The sequence below is a fragment of the Hyla sarda genome, chromosome 2 (genome assembly GCF_029499605.1).
Source record: "Hyla sarda isolate aHylSar1 chromosome 2, aHylSar1.hap1, whole genome shotgun sequence".
Lineage (NCBI taxonomy): Eukaryota > Metazoa > Chordata > Amphibia > Anura > Hylidae > Hyla > Hyla sarda.
In genome coordinates, this window is record NC_079190.1 from 495,201,055 (window position 1) to 495,221,997 (window position 20,943).

At 47.0% G+C, this 20,943-nt stretch overlaps 1 protein-coding gene and 1 pseudogene across 4 annotated transcripts in view; one reads left to right on the forward strand and one right to left on the reverse strand.

Annotated features, from left to right (window-relative positions):
- LOC130357179 (zinc finger protein 84-like) overlaps positions 1-20,943 on the reverse strand; it is a 378,316-nt gene that overhangs the window by 21,586 nt on the left and 335,787 nt on the right. Inside the window, exon 1 of one of the 4 annotated variants that reach the window (XM_056559705.1) lies at positions 15,385-15,468. The exons of 1 other annotated variant lie outside the window; for it this stretch is intronic. The gene's annotated coding sequence lies outside the window, so the exon portion shown is untranslated. Of the gene's footprint in view, positions 1-15,367; positions 15,469-20,943 lie in introns of those variants that run through there. 2 more of the 4 variants (XM_056559707.1, XM_056559706.1) reach the window with 2 other exon arrangements.
- LOC130358123 (zinc finger protein 850-like) overlaps positions 15,541-20,943 on the forward strand; it is a 74,485-nt pseudogene continuing 69,082 nt past the window's right edge.

The following is a 20,943-nucleotide window of genomic DNA, read 5'->3' on the forward strand; positions in this document are numbered from 1 at the left end:
TTTTGGTCTGCTCAGGTTCAGAGGATTTCCCACCTCTCTTCTTAGTCTCCACTTCAGAGGATTTCCCACCAGGTTTCAGCTCAGTCCTAGCTTCAGGGGACTTCTTACAAGACTTCACCTCAATCTTAGCTTTAGAGGACTTTTTGGCATTCAGAGAAAGCATCCCTGTATCCCGTAACTTCTGCCCCAGAAGCCTTTCTTGAGCCAATTCCGCCATATCTTGGTCTCTGCTCTCTTTTAGGACTTCCTGGTCCTCTTCCTTTTTCTCACATTTTCGCAGCTTACACTGGAGCTTAGCGGACTTCATCCTCTCACTGTCAAGTAACTCTGTCAAGTCCCTGACAGTATCTTCCGAAGACAGCAATTGTTTCCTCAATTGTTCATTGTCCGCCAGCACAGCCACCTGCTCGTAGATTTGCGCTCCCAGCAAAACCAAGGCAGCTACGTGGGACCTTCTGCGCGTTTCGTTCTGCTTTTCCAGGCTCTCTTTTAAGATCTTCATGTCATCTTCCAGCTTTATATATCTCAGCTGCTCACTCTTGAGTTGTGCGGAGATCATCTTCTCACTGTCCAGCAACTGTTTCTTGGACTTCACTAACTCATTGATAGATTTTCCACTCTCACCAATCTGTTCAGATAGATCTGAGATCTCATGTTGCAAGTTCTTGTTTTCATGTTGCAGAGTCTCAACTTGTTCCAGGGCCTCCTCATACTGCTCACGGAGCAAGTCATTGTCATGACTAGCAGATTGAAGAGCATGTGCAAGGGCATTCTTCACCTTGACTTCCTCCTCAAGTTGTCGCTTAGCTTTAGAGACACTCCCCAGATTGCTGGCAAGATCATCAACTTCCATCTTCATTTCATTCTTCTCTTTTTCTATTTTTTCCATGGCTAGCAGGCTAGCCTTGTGATCACTCTGCAGAGCCTGATATGCACCATGTAGAAGACTCACTTTTTCTTCCTGGAATGACATCTGCTTGGCCAGACTCTGCACTTCACTCTCCTTGCTGGTCACAAGACCCTGGGAGCGGGACAGTTCATCCTGCAGAGCCACAAACTCACTTCTGTGATGCTCCATGACTTTTTCCAGCTGAAGCCTCACTTCTTGCTCTTTTTTAAAGTCAGCAAGTGATTTGTCCCTCTCCTCTGTCAAGCGATGTACCTCTTTTTCTTTCTCCAACAACTTCACAGAAACCATCTGCAGGGTTTCTTCCAGATTCTGGATCTGCTCCAGTTTTTTCCCAAGGCCAGCTCGTCTTTTCCGAGACCTTTTACTGACAGCGGTCTCCTCACTCTCGCTGTTAGACCTTGAGACATCCTCTGGTCCTCTGTCAGACACTCGACCCAGCTCTTCTCCATCTCTAGATGAAGTCTCCCCCTTTTCCGGGGTTGCGGCCACTTGTGCCTCATTATTATCATCCACAACAGGTGCCACTGACACCTGGCACTCTTCCTCTCCCACCATGTTGGCAACTCTGGAGACTCTTGCTAAACACTCCTGTCCGACTGGCAATCCCTTGGCGGTTAGTTTGTGGCCCCTAGCAACAACTTCAATGGCTCTTGGTACCAGCGAGTCAGGAAGATTCCTGATCAGTTCCTCTGAACTGTCTCTCGGCTTCTTGGCAGACTTTTTTGTCTTGTCACAGTCTCCTTCACTTAGGACTCTGTCTGTGACCGTAAGTGCAGCCCCCAGCTCCACTGGTATTCTTTTCTGGAGTTTTGGTTTTTCCACAGCCATCTCTGGAGCTTCTATTCCAGTCACCACTTTAACTTGACTCGCAGACTGTTCTTCAGCTCCCCTAGTGGTCTGGCACACTCCCACCTGACATATACCTAGGGTCTGCTGACACTCCCTGTCCTCAGCTGAGTTACTGTCCCCTGCTATGTGGTGAAAACCAAGTGTTGTGAGCCTATCAGGTGTTCCTGCTCTAGTCACCTGACTATCTTCCCACAACTGCTGAAAAAACGGAAAATCCTTCCCCAGCACTACTTCATACTCTAAGGTAGGCTCTATTGCAACCTTGTGACTTATGGTACCATAGGGAGTAGAAAGACACACATTGACTGTTTTATAACCCCAAATACCGGCCTGTATAGACACTATAGCGGGGTCTGGCTTTCTGCAGCTGGTCTTTACCAGACTTATTACACATTTTGGAACAAAACATTCATCTTTTTACCTTCTATTTCCAGCTCACACAGGTTTTCTTTTGTCCTGCGAGAGGTGGGAATAGAACTCTTTACATCAGAACACATTAACATAAGTGTTTCAAGAAAAACATTATCAGCCTGCATGGGATCACAATATACAGCACCATTCACACAGTCCAGTAGAGACCCCCCAGTCCTCACTCCTTCCGGAACCTTTGTGTGCGAACTCTCAGGTGCACTCTCAGCATCCCACAGCTGCCAGAAATACGGAAAGTCTCTGCCCAGTACAATTTCCACTGTAAGTTCGGCACATACCTCCATCATATGGCTTACTGTCCCAAAACATGTATCAAAGGTAATTTGAACAGTCTTACCGGGCTCCGGGTGGGACTTCACAAAGGGAATTATTTCTGGCATAATCCGAGATACAGTCTGGCAACAATCCAAGTCCACCCACAGTGGGATTCCGCCCACCGACAACTCACGGGACCTCGGCTTCGTCTTGGCGACCACAGCTTGTGGCCCACGTCGGTTGCTCCCAGCAACGGCCTTTCGAGGTTGTCCCATTTTCTTGGAAAAAAATTCTCGATCCGTTGCCCCTAGCAACGCTCCTCCACAGACACCAAACTGTGCTTGAACTCCTCTGCTGGGCTCCTCCGACTTGCAATCTTGCAGGGGGTTGCTCCTAGCAACAGCTCCTCTCCAACTCGCTTGTTGGTTGCCCTTGGCAATGGGTTGCCCTTAGCAACGGCGTGCCCGCATCCTCCACCAAAATGTGACGATCCGTCTTGGGGATTAGCTCTGGGATCGTCCTGGACCACGCCACAGGATGCGTTTCTTCTCAATAAATCAGCAAACAAACGCTTATAATGCAAATCTGGCACCTTGCCAGTTTTATTAGACAGGTTGCAGGGAAAGAAATAAACAAAAAGCAGGAACAAAACAAAATCCTAGACCGTCTGGTCACTGACTAAACAGATCAGCTTGTCCTGACTAACAACCGCTGAGCTTCCCTCAGCCGGTTAAACTTATGTCCCCTGCAACCTTCTACTCACAATGTCACTCTCTTAGAGCCCCTCATAGCTCGGGCTGTGTACTCCTCAGCAGCCTCTGTCTCTTCCCTACAGCCCACATGCTGTCTCCTAGGAAGAGCCTAGATTAGACTGAGTCTCCATCTCATATACACCTCCCTTCCTTCCTGCCTCATTACTTAAGAAGCAGGTGAGAGCTTCTGCAGGGTGAGCCAAGGAAATACACCCTTTCCTTGCCACACTGCCACAATATATATATATATATATATATATATATATATATATATATATATATATATATATATATATATACACACACACACACACACACACACACAGCTCATGCATACATGGATAAACAAATAGAATAAATACATGTATAAAAGTGATAAAACATCATAAAATATAACTGTTATAATAGTGTCAGGGTACAAAATGTCATTATGAATGTGGATATAATATAGAATATAAATATAAAAATACAGTAAGAACACAATAAATACAGCAATATATAATACAAATGTAATATAAAATACAACAACCTGCTAATAATGGCCTTAAAGGAGTAGTCCGGAGCGCTGGTACTTAAAAAAAAAGTTTCCCTCATCTGATTTCAAAGACCTTTCTTTCAAAAGACCTGTTCTTTCAAAGACCTTTCCAACGATACCTCATTTGTCAAATTTGGCCCAGCCATTCTCTTGTAATTGCCACCTGTAGCAGTAAGCAGCCATGTCATAAAGACTACATTTCCCATGACTCCCTGCACCAGCTTCCTGTTAGCTGCTGCTCTCTCCCCCTCCTCCCAGGAAATTATAATAAATTATAATAAAGTGACGCCCACAGCTCCTTCCCTTGTGGTTATCTCCTCCCATCCTCCCCCTCCCAGCTCATCAGCCCTCTCCATGTGCCCACTAGCCCACTGATCCACCCATCCATGTGCCCACTGATCCATGTGCCCACTAGCGCAGTGTTTCCCAACCAGGTTGTCCCCAGCTGTTGCAAAACTACAACTCCCAGCATGCCAGTTTCACAACAGCTGGAGGCACCCTGATTGGGAAACACTGCACGAGCGGTGTCACAAGAATGCCGCAGCACTACGCAAATAGCGTAGGGCTAACGTAAGCAGCGTTAGGAGCCTAGCGTTAGCCCTACGCTATTTGCGTAGTACTGCGCATGCGCAGAATAAATTAACTTTGGGGGAGTAGCCGACTCCGGGCGGGGAGGCCGGCACAGCCCGCAGTGACTCATGGGAGCAATGAGTCACCAGGCAAAGATGGCGGCGGATCAAGAAGAAATACAGGTCGAGCGTCATCAAAAGACCCAGCTTCCGGCCGGAGAGAAAAGCGAGGAGAAGACCGGGAAGAAGACCATATGGAAAACGTGAGTATATGAGAATGTTATATAACTTTGCCTCATGCTCCAATTCCCCCATAAAAGGTTAGCTCCGGAGTACTCCTTTAATAGTCATAGTAATATTACTGCAATACAGATAATATTAAAATCTACTAAATACAATAAAAATAAATATAAATATAATGAATTTCTGGTGAAGATAGGATAAACCATGTGGGCTGAGTCCCTGGACCCATCCAGATGCTGATATACAGCCTGGTGCTGGATGGGGCAAAGGGCCCAGCCCCCCATGGGGACATCACAGAAATCCAAAAACTTCTAATTCTGAATTTAAAGGGTACCTTTCATCAAAAAAACTTTTGATATATTATAGATTAATGTATGCAGAATAACTTTCCAATAGCATGTTATTAAAAAATATGCTTCTTTCTTTTTAATTTTCCACTTTGAAAAATGACCACTAGGGGTCTCCCTGCCAGTCCTTTTTAATAGATTTCAGACTCGTGCAGGAGTCCTAAATCTCAGACTGCAGCTGGAACACAGACAAACTCACCTGCTCACTGCCAGGGAGCAGTGCTGAGCTTGTCTGTGTCCCGGATGCAGTCTGAGATTTAGGACTCCTGCATGAGTCTGAAAAAATGACCACTAGGGGTCTCCCTACCAGTCCTTTTTTATAGATTTCAAAGTGGAAAATTAAAAAGAAAGAAGCATATTTTTTAATAACATGCTATTGGAAAGTTATTCTGCATACATTAATCTATAATATATGAAAGGTACCCTTTAATCCCTTTGGTTCCATGGACTCGGAATTCGTAGATTTCCCTGGCTTCTGCTCTAGACATTTTTGCGCTAAAATTCCCTCCCTTCCAATCCGTTTTAACCTTTTGTATACCTCATATTGGATGGATCTTGTTTGTGGTATTGATGGAAATGTAGAGATAATGGATGTTTTGTATTGCCTTTTTTGAGGTTATAAATATGTTCCAAAATACGTGTTTTTAATGCTCGTTTAGTTCTGCCTACATACTGTTTGTTGCAGCTGCATTGGATGATGTAAATTATGGCTTTTGTGTTGCATGATATATTGTCCATGATTTCCAATCGATAATTATTTATTGTGGAGCAGATGCTTTCTGTTTTCTTTTGAAATGTTGTTATTTTACAGTTTGAGCATATGCTGCAACGGTGGAAACCTTTCAGATGGAGCCATGTTTTGTCAGTATATGGGTTAAGGTTGTTTTGGATGGTCGGGGCTACTTGACGTAGTAGGTGCCAGTTTTTTTTTAAATAATTTTCTCGCCTTTTCGGTATTCTTGGTTAAAAGGTAATATGAGACGTAATTGGTCACCTTCTTTTGGGGTTTGGGGTGTCTCTGTGAAGCAAGTGTTGCTTTCTTGGTTCTCTATTTTGGATTTCGCTTTTTCTAAGATGTTAATCGGATTGCCTTTTTGTTTGAATTTATCTGTAAGAGATTCGGCTTCTATTTGATATTGTTTATCTTGTGTACAATTGCATTTTAACTTTCTGAATTGGCCAGATGGAATATTTAGGAGCCACCTTGGAAGATGGCAACTTGAGAATAAAATGAAACTATTTTTTGGAGTGGGTTTATGAAAAGTGCTTAGTTCTAATTTATTACCAATATTTGTTATTTTTAAATAAAAAAATTTGATGGATGTAAGGTCACTAGATGCAGTGAAAGATAAATTCCAATTATTTTCGTTAAGACTGTTTAAAAATATTTTTAAGTCCTCTGGGGAATTTTGCCAGATTAAAATAATATAGTCTATGTACCTTCGCCATAGAACCAGGCCTGCGCCCAGGTGGGGAGTGATGTAGGATTCCTCCCAAGCGGACATGAATAGATTTGCATAGCTGGGTGCGAACTTGGTTCCCATGGCGGTACCTCTTTTCTGTAAATAAAAGTTATTGTTAAAATAAAAATAATTGTGAGTTAAAATGAATAAAATGCTGTCTAAAATAAATTGGATTAAATAAATAAATTGTCTAAAATAAATTGTGCAGGTGGGAGATTCCCTCGTATTAGAAATTTTTGTACTGCACCAATACCTAAATTGTGTTGTATCACTGTATACAATGAACTCACATCCAAAGTGACCAATAAATAATTTTCCTGCCATTTTAAGTTTTCCAATATAGAGATAATCTGAGTGGCATCTTTGAGGTAATGAGGGGTGGTCTGTACGTACGGTTGGAGTAATCTATGTATTGTGAGAGGTTGGATGAAATGGACTCTATTCCTGAAACTATTGGCCGGCCTGGAGGGCGAGAACCCTATTCTTATAGATTTTCGGGATGCAATAAAAAAAACTGGTATCCTTTGCTGGGTCCCTAGTATGAAATTTTTTTCTTTCTCAGTTAAAATGCCAGACTGTGATGCTGTATTGCATAAAAGTTCTAGTTCTTTCATGAACTGACAAGTTGCATCTGATTTTAGAGGTACATATGTGTTGGTATCCATGAGTTGTGAGAGACATTCTTTGTTATAGTCTTCTGTATTAAGGATAATGTCCTTATCTGCGGGGCGGATTGTAATACCTTTGTTTTGTTGTAATTGTTTTATGGCTTCTCTCTCTTTAAAAGTCAAGTTGGATTTTGCTGTGAGCGTAGGTGTAAGTTTACGAATATCGCATTCTACTGTCTGTTTAAATGCTGTGATTTGGGGACCTGCTTCGTACCTTGGAAAAAAATTAGATTTTAGGGCGCAATCCGTATGTGTAAAATTGTCTGAGGTGGAAGTTGGTGGTTCTAGAGGGTGTTTAATAAAATATTTTTTCAAGCATAATTTCCTTATGAATTTTTTCGATCCCTATATAGGTATCGAATATGTTTAATCTTTTAGTAGGGGTGAATTTTAATCCCTTCTCTAATAGGTTAGTTTGTGAGTTGGTGAGAGTAGTTGAACTGAGGTTTATAATGGAACTCAAGTTCTTTCAATTGGCCTTTCCTACCTTGGTTGGGGGTTGGGTTGGTGTGTCCAGTTCTTCTAACTCTTGGAGTAACCCTCTTTTTCTTGGGGTTGGTGGAAGGTTGATGTGAGAATGAGAAGTGGTTGGTGCTGAATGTATTTCGGCTTGTATTGTGCGTTGTCTGGGATGTGGTAGGGGTGATTGTGTTTTTGGAGTGATAACTGGTGGAAATGGGGGCGTCTGTCTAAAAAATTACTATTAGATAGTGGGGTGTATCTATTTTGTGTAGGTATATTATACTGTGGTTTATTGTGTAATTGATTGACAGATGTGTTAGTTTGAGTGTTGTGTGTTGTGTGTTTTCAGTATATGATTTTTTTGTTTGTATTGTTTGAAAGCCAGAAACAGAAATCATTAATAAAAAATCCAAAAAATGAAGCTGGCTTTCAAACAATACAAACAAAAAATCATATACTGAAAACACACATAACAATCAAACACACACATCTGTCAATCAGTTACACAATAAACCACAGTATAATATACCTACACAAAATAGATACACCCCACTATTTAATAGTAATTTTTTAGACAGATGCCCCCATTATCACCCTTCTCCAAACAGAACCCACAGACAACACTATCAAAAATACCAAAGATGGAATCACCACAAATCTCCTCAAAAGAAAACCACCACTTCTCCCAACCCCACAAACCCCATTTCCACCAATTATCACTCCAAAAACACAACCACCGCTACCACATCCCAGACAACGCACAATACAAGCCGAAATACATTCAGCACCAACCACTTCTCATTCTCACATCAACCTTCCACCAACCCCAAGAAAAAGAGGGTTTGTCGAAGAGTTAGAAGAACTGGACACACCAACCCAACCCCCAACCAAGGTAGGAAAGGCCAATTGAAAGAACTTGAGATTTCCATTATAAACCTCAGTTCAACTACTCTCACCAACTCACAAACTAACCTATTAGAGAAGGGATTAAAATTCGCCCCTTCTAAAAGATTAAACAAATTCGATACCTATATAGGGATCGAAAAATTCATAAGGAAATTATGCTTGAAAAAATATTTTATTAAACACCCTCTAGAACCACCAACTTCCACCTCAGACAATTTTACACATACGGATTGCGCCCTAAAATCAAATTTTTTTCCAAGGTACAAAGCTGGTCCCCATATCACAGCATTTAAACAGACAGTAGAATGCGATATTCGTAAACTTACACCTACACTCACAGCAAAATCCAACTTGACTTTTAAAGAGAGAGAAGCCATAAAACAATTACAACAAAACAAAGGTATTACGATCCGCCCCGCAGATAAAGGGGGGGGGGGGGGGGGGGGGGACATTATCCTTAATACAGAAGACTATAACAAAGAATGTCTCTCACAACTCATGGATACCAACACATATCTATCTCTAAAATCAGATCCAACTTGTCAGTTCATGAAAGAACTAGAACTTTTATGCAATACAGCATCACAGTCTGGCATTTTAACTGAGAAAGAAAAAAAATTTCATACTAGGGACCCAGCAAAGGATACCAGTTTTTTTTTATTGCATCCCGAAAATCCATAAGAACCCTACTCACCCTCCAGGCCGGCCAATAGTTTCAGGAATAGAGTCCATTTCATCCAACCTCTCACAATACATAGATAGATTACTCCAACCGTACGTACAGACCACCCCTCATTACCTCAAAGATGCCACTCAGATTATCTCTATATTGGAAAACTTAAAATGGCAGGAAAATTATTTATTGGTCACTTTGGATGTGAGTTCATTGTATAAAGTGATACAACACAATTTAGGTATTGGTGCAGTACAAAAATTTCTAATAAGAGGGAATCCCCCACCTGCACAAATCCAAATTTATTTTAGACAGCATTTTATTCATTTTAACTCACATTTTTATTTTAACAATAATTTTTATTTACAGAAAAGAGGTACCGCCATGGGAATCAGGTTCGCGCCCAGCGCGATTATTTTAATCTGGCAAAATTCCCCAGAGGTCTTAAAAACATTTTTAAACAGTCTTAATAAAAATAATTGGAATTTATCTTTCACTGCATCTAGTGAACACACATCCATCAAATTTTTAGATTGAAAAATAACCAATATTGGTAATAAATTAGAACTAAGAACTTTTCATAAACCCACTCCAAAAAATTGTTACATTTTATTCTCCAGTTACCATCTTCCAAGGTGGCTTCTAAATATTAAATTTGGCCAATTCAGCAAGTTAAAACGCAATTGTACAAGCCAATTCTCTTACAGATAAATTCAAACAAAAAGACAATCCGATTAACATCTTAGAAAAAGCAAAATCAAAAATAGAGAACAAGACAGAAACACTTACTTCACAGATACACCCCAAACCCCAAAAGAAGGTGACCAATTACGTCTCATATTACCTTTTAACCAAGAATAAACTGCCACCTACTACCGTATATACTAGAGTATAAGCAACATTTTTCAGCACGATTTTTCGTGCTGAAAACGCCCCCCTCGGCTTATACTCAAGTGAACAAAAAACGTTTCCGGTTTTAGCTGTGAGGGGATGGCCCGGGCCATCCATCTCCACCTGTCAATCCCTTGTCAGTGGTCTTCAACCTGCGGACCTCCAGATGTTGTAAAACTACAACTCCCAGCATGCCCGGACAGCCATCGGCTGTCCGGGCGTGCTGGGAGTTGTAGTTTTGAAACATCTGGAGGTCTGCAGGTTGAAGACCACTGCGGCCTGTGTCATCATCCAGACCCCCATTTGTTTTCTACTCACCTCCCCTCGGTGGGAAGGAAGGGTGAGCTTTTCCGGGCCATCCATATTCGACCACCTATGCTGCAGGGACAGTCCGGTGGAGAGGGTTAGTCGTTCCGGACTGTCCATCTTCACCGGGAGGCCCTCTTCTCCGCTCCGGGCAGGCCTCGAACTAGTGACGCTGCATTGACGCCACCACGCAGGGACGTTCATGCGCAGGGACGTCACCAATGGCTGTCCGGGCATGCTGGGAGTTGTAGTTTTGCAACATATGGAGGTCCGCAGGTTGAAGACCACTGGGATTGACAGGCGGTGATGATGAAGGGGGGGGTGATGACGAGGGGGATGATGACAAGGTGATGATGACGGGGTGATGATGAGGGGGTGTTAATGACGGGGGTCTGGATGATGAGATGGGTGGGATGATGAGATGGGGATGTATTTCCCACCCTAGGCTTATAGTCGAGTCAATAACTTTTCCTGGGTTTTTGGGGTGAAATTAGGGGCTTCTGCTTATATTCGGGTCAGCTTATACTCGAGTATATACGATATAATATATATATATATATATATATTATATCAGTGATTCCCAACCGCGGTGCCACGGCACACGTGTGTGCCGTTCGCCACTGGTCGTGGTGCTGCGGAATTTTGCTGTGATTTATTATTTTTTTTATTGATTTTTTTTTTTTTAAATATCCCGCCCCAGCCTGCGCACTTATGACTGGCGGCGCAGGGGGGAAGGGAAGCCTGCGTGCGCACTGCGCACACAGCGTCCCCTGCGCCTCCCTTCCCACTGCGTCCCCTGCGTCCCCCTTCCCACTGCGTCCCCTGTGTCCCCCTCCCCCCTTCTACCGTGCGACGCAGTGAGCCGAAAATGGGTCCCTGGGGCGGAACGATCTTCACATGCGCCGGACTCCCGTGCCTGCCGTGGACCTGCAAGCTGCGCGGACCGGCTTGCTTAAGGTACTGTACCCTTTCCACCCCTCTGTTACCCCTTCTCAACCCTGTCCAACCCCCCCCCCCATCACCCGGGTCCACCATATACCCCCCCCTGTCACCCATGTTCACCCCCCCCCTCTGTCACCCATGTCCACCCCCCCTGTCACCCATGTCCACCCCCCCCCCCTGTCACCCATGTCCACCCCCCCCCCCTGTCACCTATGTCCACCCCCCCCTGTCACCCATGTCCACCCCCCCCTGTCACCCATGTCCACCCCCCCCCTGTCACCCATGTCCACTCCCCCGTCACCCAGTCTGCCCCCCCGTCATCCAGTCTGCACCCCCCCATCACCCAGTCCGCCCCCCCTGTCACCTAGTCCGCCCCCCCCTGTCACCCAGTCCGCCCCCCCTGTCACCCAGTCCGCCCCCACCCGTCACCCAGTCCGCCCCCCTTGTCACCCATGTCCACCCTCCTGTCACCCCTGTCCACCCTCCTGTCATCCCTTTCACTCCTGTGCACCCTCCTGTCACCCATGTTCACCCCCCCCCCCCCCGTCATCCATATCCAGCCCCCCCCCCCCTGTCCACCCTCCTGTCACCCCTGTTCACACCCATGTTCACCCTCCTGTCATCCCTTTCACTCCCGTTCACCCCCTCCTGTCACCCATGTTCACCCTCCTCTCATGCCTGTCACCCATGTTCACCCCCCTCCTGTCACCCATGTTCACCCTCCTGTCATCCCTTTCACTCCCATCCACCCTCCTGTCACCCCTGTCACCCATGTTCACCCTCATCCACCCTGCTGTCATCCCTTTCACTCCCATCCACCCTCCTGTCACCCCTGTCACCCATGTTCACCCTCCTGTCACCCATGTTCACCCTCCTGTCATCCCTTTCACTCCCATCCACCCTCCTGTCACCCCTGTTCACCCTCATCCACCCTCCTGTCACCCATGTTCACCCTCCTGTCACCCATGTTCACCCTCCTGTCATCCCTGTCAACCCCGTCCACCCTTCTGTCATCCCTCTGTCACCCATGTTCACCCTCCTGTCGACCCATGTCCACTCCTCTGCACCCCTGTCCACTCCTCTACACCTCTCTGTCCACTCTTCTACACCCCTGTCACCCATGTACGCTCCTCTACACCCCTCTGTCCACTCCTCTACACCCCTGTCACCCATGTACACTCCTCTGCACCCCTCTGTCTGCTCCTCTACACCTCTGTCCACTCCTCTACACCCCTGTCACCCATGTACGCTCCTCTACACCCCTCTCTCCACTCCTCTACACCCCTGTCACCCATGTACGCTCCTGTACACTCCTCTACACCCCTGTCACCCATGTACGCTCCTCTACACCCCTCTCTCCACTCCTCTACACCCCTGTCACCCATGTACGCTCCTGTACACTCCTCTACACCCCTGTCACCCATGTACGCTCCTCTGCACCCCTCTGTCTGCTCCTCTACACCTCTCTGTCCACTCCTCTACACCCCTGTCACCCATGTACGCTCCTCTACACCCCTCTGTACACTCCTCTGCACCCCTGTCACCCATGTATGCTCCTCTGCACCCCTCTGTCTGCTCCTCTACACCTCTCTGTCCACTCCTCTACACCCCTGTCACCCATGTACGCTCCTCTACACCCCTCTATACACTCTTCTACACCCGTCACCCATGTACGCTCCTGCACCCCTCTGTCTGCTCCTCTATACCCCTCTGTACACTCCTCTACACCCGTCACCCATGTACACTCCTCTACACGTCATCCATGTACGCTCCTCTACACCCCTCTGTACACTCCTCTACACCCCTCTGTCACCCATGTACACTCCTCTACACCCCTCTGTCGCCCATGTATGCTCCTCTACACCCCTCTGTCCACTCCTCTACACCCGTCACCCATGTACGCTCCTCTACACCCCTCTGTCCGCTCCGCTACACCCCTCTGTCCGCTCCTCTACACCCCTGTCACCCATGTATGCTCCTCTACACCCCTCTGTCCACTCATCTACACCCCTCTGTCCACTCCTCTACACCCGTCACCCATGTATGCTCCTCTACACCCCTCTGTCCGCTCCTCTACACCCCTGTCACCCATGTATGCTCCTCTACACCCCTCTGTACGCTCCTCTACACCCCTCTAAACCACTTTGTCACCCATGTCCACCCCTCTACATCCCTCTGTCACCCATGTACACTCTTCTACACCCCTCTGTCACCCATTTAAAAAAAAGTTTGGCGCCTAATAGATTTGTTTTGCAGGTTTAACTGTGAAGAATTGTGTGTGGAAGAAATCGTGATGATGGCCCGGACCAAATGGAGAAAAGAAGGCAACATTGCAAATTAGAGAAGACGTCATTGGTGAGTTGCTGTATAAAGCAGCACTTTAAACTACATACCCACTGATAAATAGATATAGTGCATTGCATTTTTTACCATTTTGCCCCCCCCCCTTTTTTTTTTTGCTCGTCAACCTCTGTAGCGGTTCCCCGCGGAAATTTTTTTTTTTCGAGGTGTGCCCCGACCCGAAAAAGGTTGGGAAACACTGATATATATATATATATATACATATATATATATATATATATAGCAACAGGAGAATACAGCAGCACACTGCCAGCACAAAGATATAGATGAAACATGAGTATATAGATAAAACATGAGTACATAGATAGAACACGAAAAGTTATACAGCCGTAGTGCAATAAATGAAAATATGAAATTATGAGGTACTTAGCTTGCAAATTTGGCGGCCAAATAACGTGGACCGACAAATTTGCAAGCTAAGTACCTCATACTTTTATAGTTTCATATTTTCATTTATTGCACTACGGCTGTATAGCTTTTCGTGTTCTATCTATATACTCATGTTGTATCTATATCTTTGTGCTAGCAGTGTGCTGCTGTATTCTCCTGTTGCTGTATATTTAGCCCAGCAGCCTGCACCTGTAAGCCAGGTCTTTACAATAGTTTGGAATCAATAGTGTTGGCCAATTTATTCTTTGATTGTATTACACATACGGGGGAGTAGCTACCTCCATGTTGGCTCCTGCACCCCACCCACCTCTATCAGGTGTATATAAGGTGCCTTGGATGTTTCAGGTCTTGCAATGCCTGCTGTACTGTTCACACAGAGGCATATTCACAGTGTAGGGTCCGTCCCAGAATGAGGTCACCTTACCGTGGTGGGACAGTCCACGCTATTTGGCCGCCAAAGTTGCAAGCTAAGTACCTCATAATTTCATATTTTCATTTATTGCCCTACGGTTGTATAGCTTTTCGTGTTTTATCTATATACTCATGTTTTATCTATATCTTTGTGCTAGCAGTGTGCTGCTGTATTCTCCTGTTGCTGTATATTTAGCCCAGCAGCCTGCACCTGTAAGCCAGGTCCATATAATAGTTTGGAATCAATAGTGCTGGCCAACTTATCCTTTGGTTTTATACATTTATATATCTATATTAGTGGAGCTGTGTATAAATAGTGCAGTCAATGTATATAATAGTATATATATGTATATATATTAGTGGAGCTGTGTATAAATAGTGCAGACAATGTATACAATAGTATATATATAATAGTGGAGCTGTATAAATAGTGCAGACAATGTATATAATAGTATATATATATAATAGTGGAGCTGTGTATATATAAATAGTGCAGACAGTGTATATAATAGTATATATATATAATAGTGGAGCTGTATATAGTGCAGACAATGTATATAATAGTATATATATATAATAGTGGAGCTGTATATAGTGCAGACAATGTATATAATAGTATATATAATAGTGGAGCTGTGTATAAATAGCGCAGACAATGTATATAATAGTATATATATATAATAGTGGAGCTGTGTATAAATAGTGCAGATAATGTATATAATAGTATATATATATATAATAGTGGAGCTGTATATAGTGCAGACAATGTATATAATAGTATATATAATAGTGGAGCTGTGTATAAATAGTGCAGACAATGTATATAATAGTATATATATATAATAGTGGAGCTGTATATAGTGCAGACAATGTATATAATAGTATATATAATAGTGGAGCTGTATATATATATATAATAGTGGAGCTGTGTGTATATATATATATATATATATATATATACATACATATACATATAATAGTGCAGGTTACATCATCAGTAATTACATCAAGAGGAAACTCACCCGGACAGCAGAGATAACCCTGTGTGCAGAGAGGATTCCGGACTCTGTTCAGGATATTAGGATCAGGTAGATGCTATTTCCTAGGCAGCTAAAGGACCTGTGATGATGTCATGGCCATGTGACCAGCCATGTGACTAGACTGGAGTAGGCGGAGCCAGTCTGGAGTCTGTAGGAAGCAATAGATTTGGCGGTTATGAGTGATTTGCTGGTGAGGAGAAGGTGAGGTTTTCTCTTGGTGTATGGACAAGTGATAGTCTGCAGGGGCCAAGTGATAGTCTGCAGGGGCCAAGTGATAGTCTGCAGGGGGCAAGTGATACTCTGCAGGGGCCAAGTGATAGTCTGCAGGGGCCAAGTGATACTCTGCGGGGGCCAAGTGACAGGGCCAAGTGATACTCTGCAGGGGGCAAGTGATACTCTGCAGGGGACAAGTGACACTCTGCAGGGGGCAAGTGATACTCTTCAGGGGGCAAGTGATACTCTGCAGGGGTCAGGTAATACTCTTCAGGGGGCAAGTGATACTCTGCAGGGGCCAAGTGATACTCTGCAGGGGGCAAGTGATACTCTGCAGGGGCCAAGTGATACTCTGCAGGGGGCAAGTGACACTCTGCAGGGGGCAAGTGATACTCTTCAGGGGGCAAGTGATACTCTGCAGGGGTCAGGTAATACTCTTCAGGGGGCAAGTGACGCTCTGCAGGGGCCAAGTGACGCTCTGCAGGGGGCAAGTGACGCTCTGCAGGGGGCAAGTGACGCTCTGCAGGGGGCAAGTGATGCTCTGCAGGGGGCAAGTGACGCTCTGCAGGGGGCAAGTGACGCTCTGCAGGGGGCAAGTGACGCTCTGCAGGGGGCAAGTGACGCTCTGCAGGGGGCAAGTGACGCTCTGCAGGGGGCAAGTGACGCTCTGCAGGGGGCAGGTGACGCTCTGCAGGGGGCAGGTGACGCTCTGCAGGGGGCAGGTGACGCTCTGCAGGGGGCAGGTGACGCTCTGCAGGGGGCAGGTGACGCTCTGCAGGGGGCAGGTGACGCTCTGCAGGGGGCAGGTGACGCTCTGCAGGGGGCAGGTGACGCTCTGCAGGGGGCAGGTGACGCTCTGCAGGGGCCAGGTGACGCTCTGCAGGGGGCAAGTGACGCTCTGCAGGGGGCAAGTGACGCTCTGCAGGGGGCAAGTGACGCTCTGCAGGGGGCAAGTGACGCTCTGCAGGGGGCAAGTGACGCTCTGCAGGGGGCAAGTGACGCTCTGCAGGGGGCAAGTGACGCTCTGCAGGGGGCAAGTGACGCTCTGCAGGGGGCAAGTGACGCTCTGCAGGGGGCAAGTGACGCTCTGCAGGGGGCAAGTGACGCTCTGCAGGGGGCAAGTGACGCTCTGCAGGGGGCAAGTGACGCTCTGCAGGGGCCCGGGTGACGCTCTGCAGGGGCCCGGGTGACGCTCTGCAGGGGCCCGGGTGACGCTCTGCAGGGGCCCGGGTGACGCTCTGCAGGGGGCCGGGTGACGCTCTGCAGGGGGCCGGGTGACGCTCTGCAGGGGGCCGGGTGACGCTCTGCAGGGGGCCGGGTGACGCTCTGCAGGGGGCCGGGTGACGCTCTGCGGGGGCCGAGTGACGCTCTGCGGGGGCCGAGTGACGCTCTGCGGGGGCCGAGTGACGCTCTGCAGGGGACGAGTGACGCTCTGCTGGGGACGAGTGACACTCTGCTTGGTGGGGGGGTTGCTGTAACGCTCTGCGGGAGAGAGGAGGTGGGTGGGGTTTGCTGTAATACTCTGCAGGAGAGAGGGGGGTTGCTGTAATGCTCTGCAGGAGAGAGGGGGGTTGCTGTAATGCTCTGCAGGAGAGAGGGGGGTTGCTGTAACGCTCTGCAGGAGAGGGGGGTTGCTGTAACGCTCTGCAGGAGAGAGGAGGGGGTTGCTGTAACGCTCTGCAGGAGAGAGGCGGGGAGTTGCTGTAACGCTCTGCAGGAGAGAGGGGGGTTGCTGTAACGCTCTGCAGGAGAGGGGTGGGAGTTGATGTGACGCTCTGCGGGAGGGGGGTTGCTGTAATGCTCTGCAGGAGGGGGTTGCTGTAATGCTCTGCAGGAGAGAGGAGGGGCGGTGGGGGTTGCTGTAACGCTCTGCGGGAGGGAGGTTGCTGTAATGCTCTGCGGGGTGGGGGTTGCTGTAACGCTCTGCGGGGTGGAGGTTGCTGTAACGCTCTGCGGGAGGGGGTGAGGGGTTGCTGTAATGCTCTGCAGGAGAGAGGGGTGGGTTGCTGTAATGCTCTGCAGGAGAGATGTGGATTGCTGTAATGCTCTGCAGGAGAGAGGGGGGTTGCTGTAATGCTCTGCAGGAGAGAGGGGGGGTTGCTGTAATGCTCTGCAGGAGAGAGGGGGGGTTGCTGTAATGCTCTGCAGGAGAGGGGGGGTTGCTGTAATGCTCTGCAGCAGAGAGGGGGGGTTGCTGTAATGCTCTGCAGCAGAGAGGGGGGTTGCTGTAATGCTCTGCAGCAGAGAGGGGGGTTGCTGTAATGCTCTGCAGCAGAGAGGGGGGGTTGCTGTAATGCTCTGCAGGAGAGAGGTGGATTGCTGTAATGCTCTGCAGGAGAGAGGTGGATTGCTGTAATGCTCTGCAGGAGAGAGGTGGATTGCTGTAATGCTCTGCAGGAGAGAGGGGGGGTGCTGTAATGCTCTGCAGGAGAGAGGGGGGGGTGCTGTAATGCTCTGCAGGAGAGAGGGGGGTTGCTCTAATGCTCTGCAGGAGAGAGGTGGATTGCTGTAATGCTCTGCAGGAGGGGGGTGGGGGTTGCTGTAATGCTCTGCAGGAGAGAAACTGGGGGGGAAGTCGGTGCGTCCTATACGGCGAATACACCCCTATCGCGGCGGTCCCTGCGGCCATCAACGACCGGGACCCGCGGCTAATACAGGACATCACCGATCGCGGTGATGCCCTGTATTAACCCTTCAGACGCGGCGATCAAAGCTGACCGCCGCGTCTGAAGGGAAAGTGACACTAACCCGGCTGTTCGGGACCGCCACGATTTCAGTGCGGCGGTCCCGGACAGCCCGACTGAATAGCCGGGTTAGTGCTTACAGGACACCGGGGGGGACCTTACCTGCCTCCTCGGTGTCTTCTCCGTTCAGGGATCCCCTGTATGGCCGGCGCTCTCCTTCCTCGTCATCACGTACGTGCGTCGGCGTGCGTAACGACGTGATGGCGGCGACGGAGAGAGCGAGGATACCCGGCTGGCAGCAGAGACGTTCCAGAGCGACGGGGACACGGCGACAGCGATGGAGCGACATCCAGGGCAGCGGTGACGGGTCCGGAGCGGCGGGGACACGTGAGTATTACCTCCTATGCAGTGGTCGTCAATCTGCGGACCTCCAGATGTTGCAAAACTACAACTCCCAGCATGCCCGGACAGCCAACGGCTGTCCGGGCATGCTGGGAGTTGTAGTTTTGCAACATCTGGAGGTCCGCAGGTTGAAGACCACTATTGGGTTCAAAATCTACTTGTCCCTCATGATGATCCTCTTGTCCCGGCCAATTTTCGCTTTTACGCTCTCTTTTTTTCCTCCTCGCCCTATAATAGCCATAACTACCTACTATAATGACACCTTTTAATTTTTCAATAACAAATTCTCCGAACCAAAAAAAAAATATATATATATTAAGGGAAGTGAAATTGAAATAGTAAAAGATAATTTTGCAGATTTGGTGGTTTTTCTTTTCCGCGCCATTTACCTTGTGGTTGAGGTAACATGTTAGTTTTATACTTTAGGCGCCTGATTACAGCGATACCAGATTTGTATCGTTTACGTCATGTTTTACTAATTCTGAACTTTTTCAAATTTTTTTTAATTGCCATTTTTTAACCCCTGTAGCTTTCGTTTTTTCCCGCCTACAAGGCTGTATGAGGGCTAATTTTTTGCGCCATAATCTGTTTTTTGTATCGGCACCATTTTGGTATTGATCTGACTTTTTAAATCGCTTTTTAACTTTTTTTTTCCTAGGATATTATAAAAATTGCAAATCTGTGGTTTGGTATTTTTTTTACATTTACCGTACGGGACACATAATATTACATTTTAATAGGTTGTACAATTACGCACGAAGCGATATGTTTATTTTTATTATGTTTGCATGTTTTTATATAGGAAAAGGGGGTGATTTGAACTTTTAACATGGAAGGGGTTAATGCAGCGGTTTTCAAACTGTGGCCCTCCCGGATGTTGCAAAACTGCAACTCCCAGCATGCCCGGACAGCCAACGGCTGTCCTGGCATGCTGGGAATTGTAGTTTTGTAACATCTGGAGGGGCACAGTTTGAAGACCACTGGGTTAATGTGTCTTTCAAACTTTTATTAAAACGTTTTTTTTTTTTTTTTTTTACACTTTATTAGATTCCTCATACAGATGAATAGAGTTCTATTGAACTCCATTGATCTGTGTGCTCTGTGATCCATTGATAGAGCCTAGTCCAGCCAGGATCTATCAATGACAGAGCGGGACAGGAGGAAGCAGAGGTAAGTCCTCCGGCTACCTCCATAGTGGATCGCCCCCTTGCGATCGCGCTGCGTGGGGGCGCTCCACCCCACTAGCCCACCAGGGAGCATTCACATCTCCCTTTACAGCGGCGATCTGAAGGGTTAATAGCCAGCCGCGGCGAGCTATTAGCGGCGGCCCCCGTCTACAGAGAACACCCGGGGGCTGCAGAGTATGGAGCGGGCAGGAGTCCAGAGCCCGCTCCATACTCCCCTGTGAGCGCCGCAAGCATCTCCCAGTGCAGACGTGCGGGGAGCAAAGGCAGAGGACGCAGGTCTGCACGGGGAGAAATAAGCCACGCCCCCTCATCTTCCCCCGCAGATCTGCAGAGCAGGGGAGAGAAGACAAATACTGTACACAGCTTCTCATCTCCCCTGCTCTGCTACACAGGCTGCAGAGTATGGAGCGGGCAGGAGTCGGGAGGCCGCTCCATACAGACTGCAGATCGCCGCCGCACTTGTCAGGTCCGGCCCTGCTTGCCCGAAGCCGGGCTAAGGACCGGACAAATTCACCTGCCCGGTGCCCAAAACTGCTTGTCCCGGGCGTCGAGCGATAGGAATTCCCTGTACATGCAGGAAAATGTATACGTTTAAAATTGTCATCTTCTGACCCCTATAACTTTTTTATTTTTCCACGTATGGGCCGGTATGAGGACTCATTTTTTTGCGCCGTGATCTGAAGTTTTTAGCGGTACCATTTTTGTATTGATCGGACTTGTTGATCGCTTTTAATTTTTTCATGATCTAAAAAGTGACCAAAAATACACTATTTTGGACTTTGGAATTTTTTTGCACGTACGCCATTGACCGTGCGGTTTAATTAATTATATATTTTTATAATTCGGACATTTCCGCATGCGGTGATACCACATATGTTTATTTTTATTTATTTAGTGGTCTGTTTTTTTTTATGGGAAAAGGGGGGGGGGGTGATTCAAACGTTTATTAGGGAAGGGGTTAAATGATCTTTATTCACTTTTTTTTTTCACTTTATTTTTGCAGTGTTATAGCTCCCTCTAGTGGCTATAACACTGCACACACTGATCTTTTACAT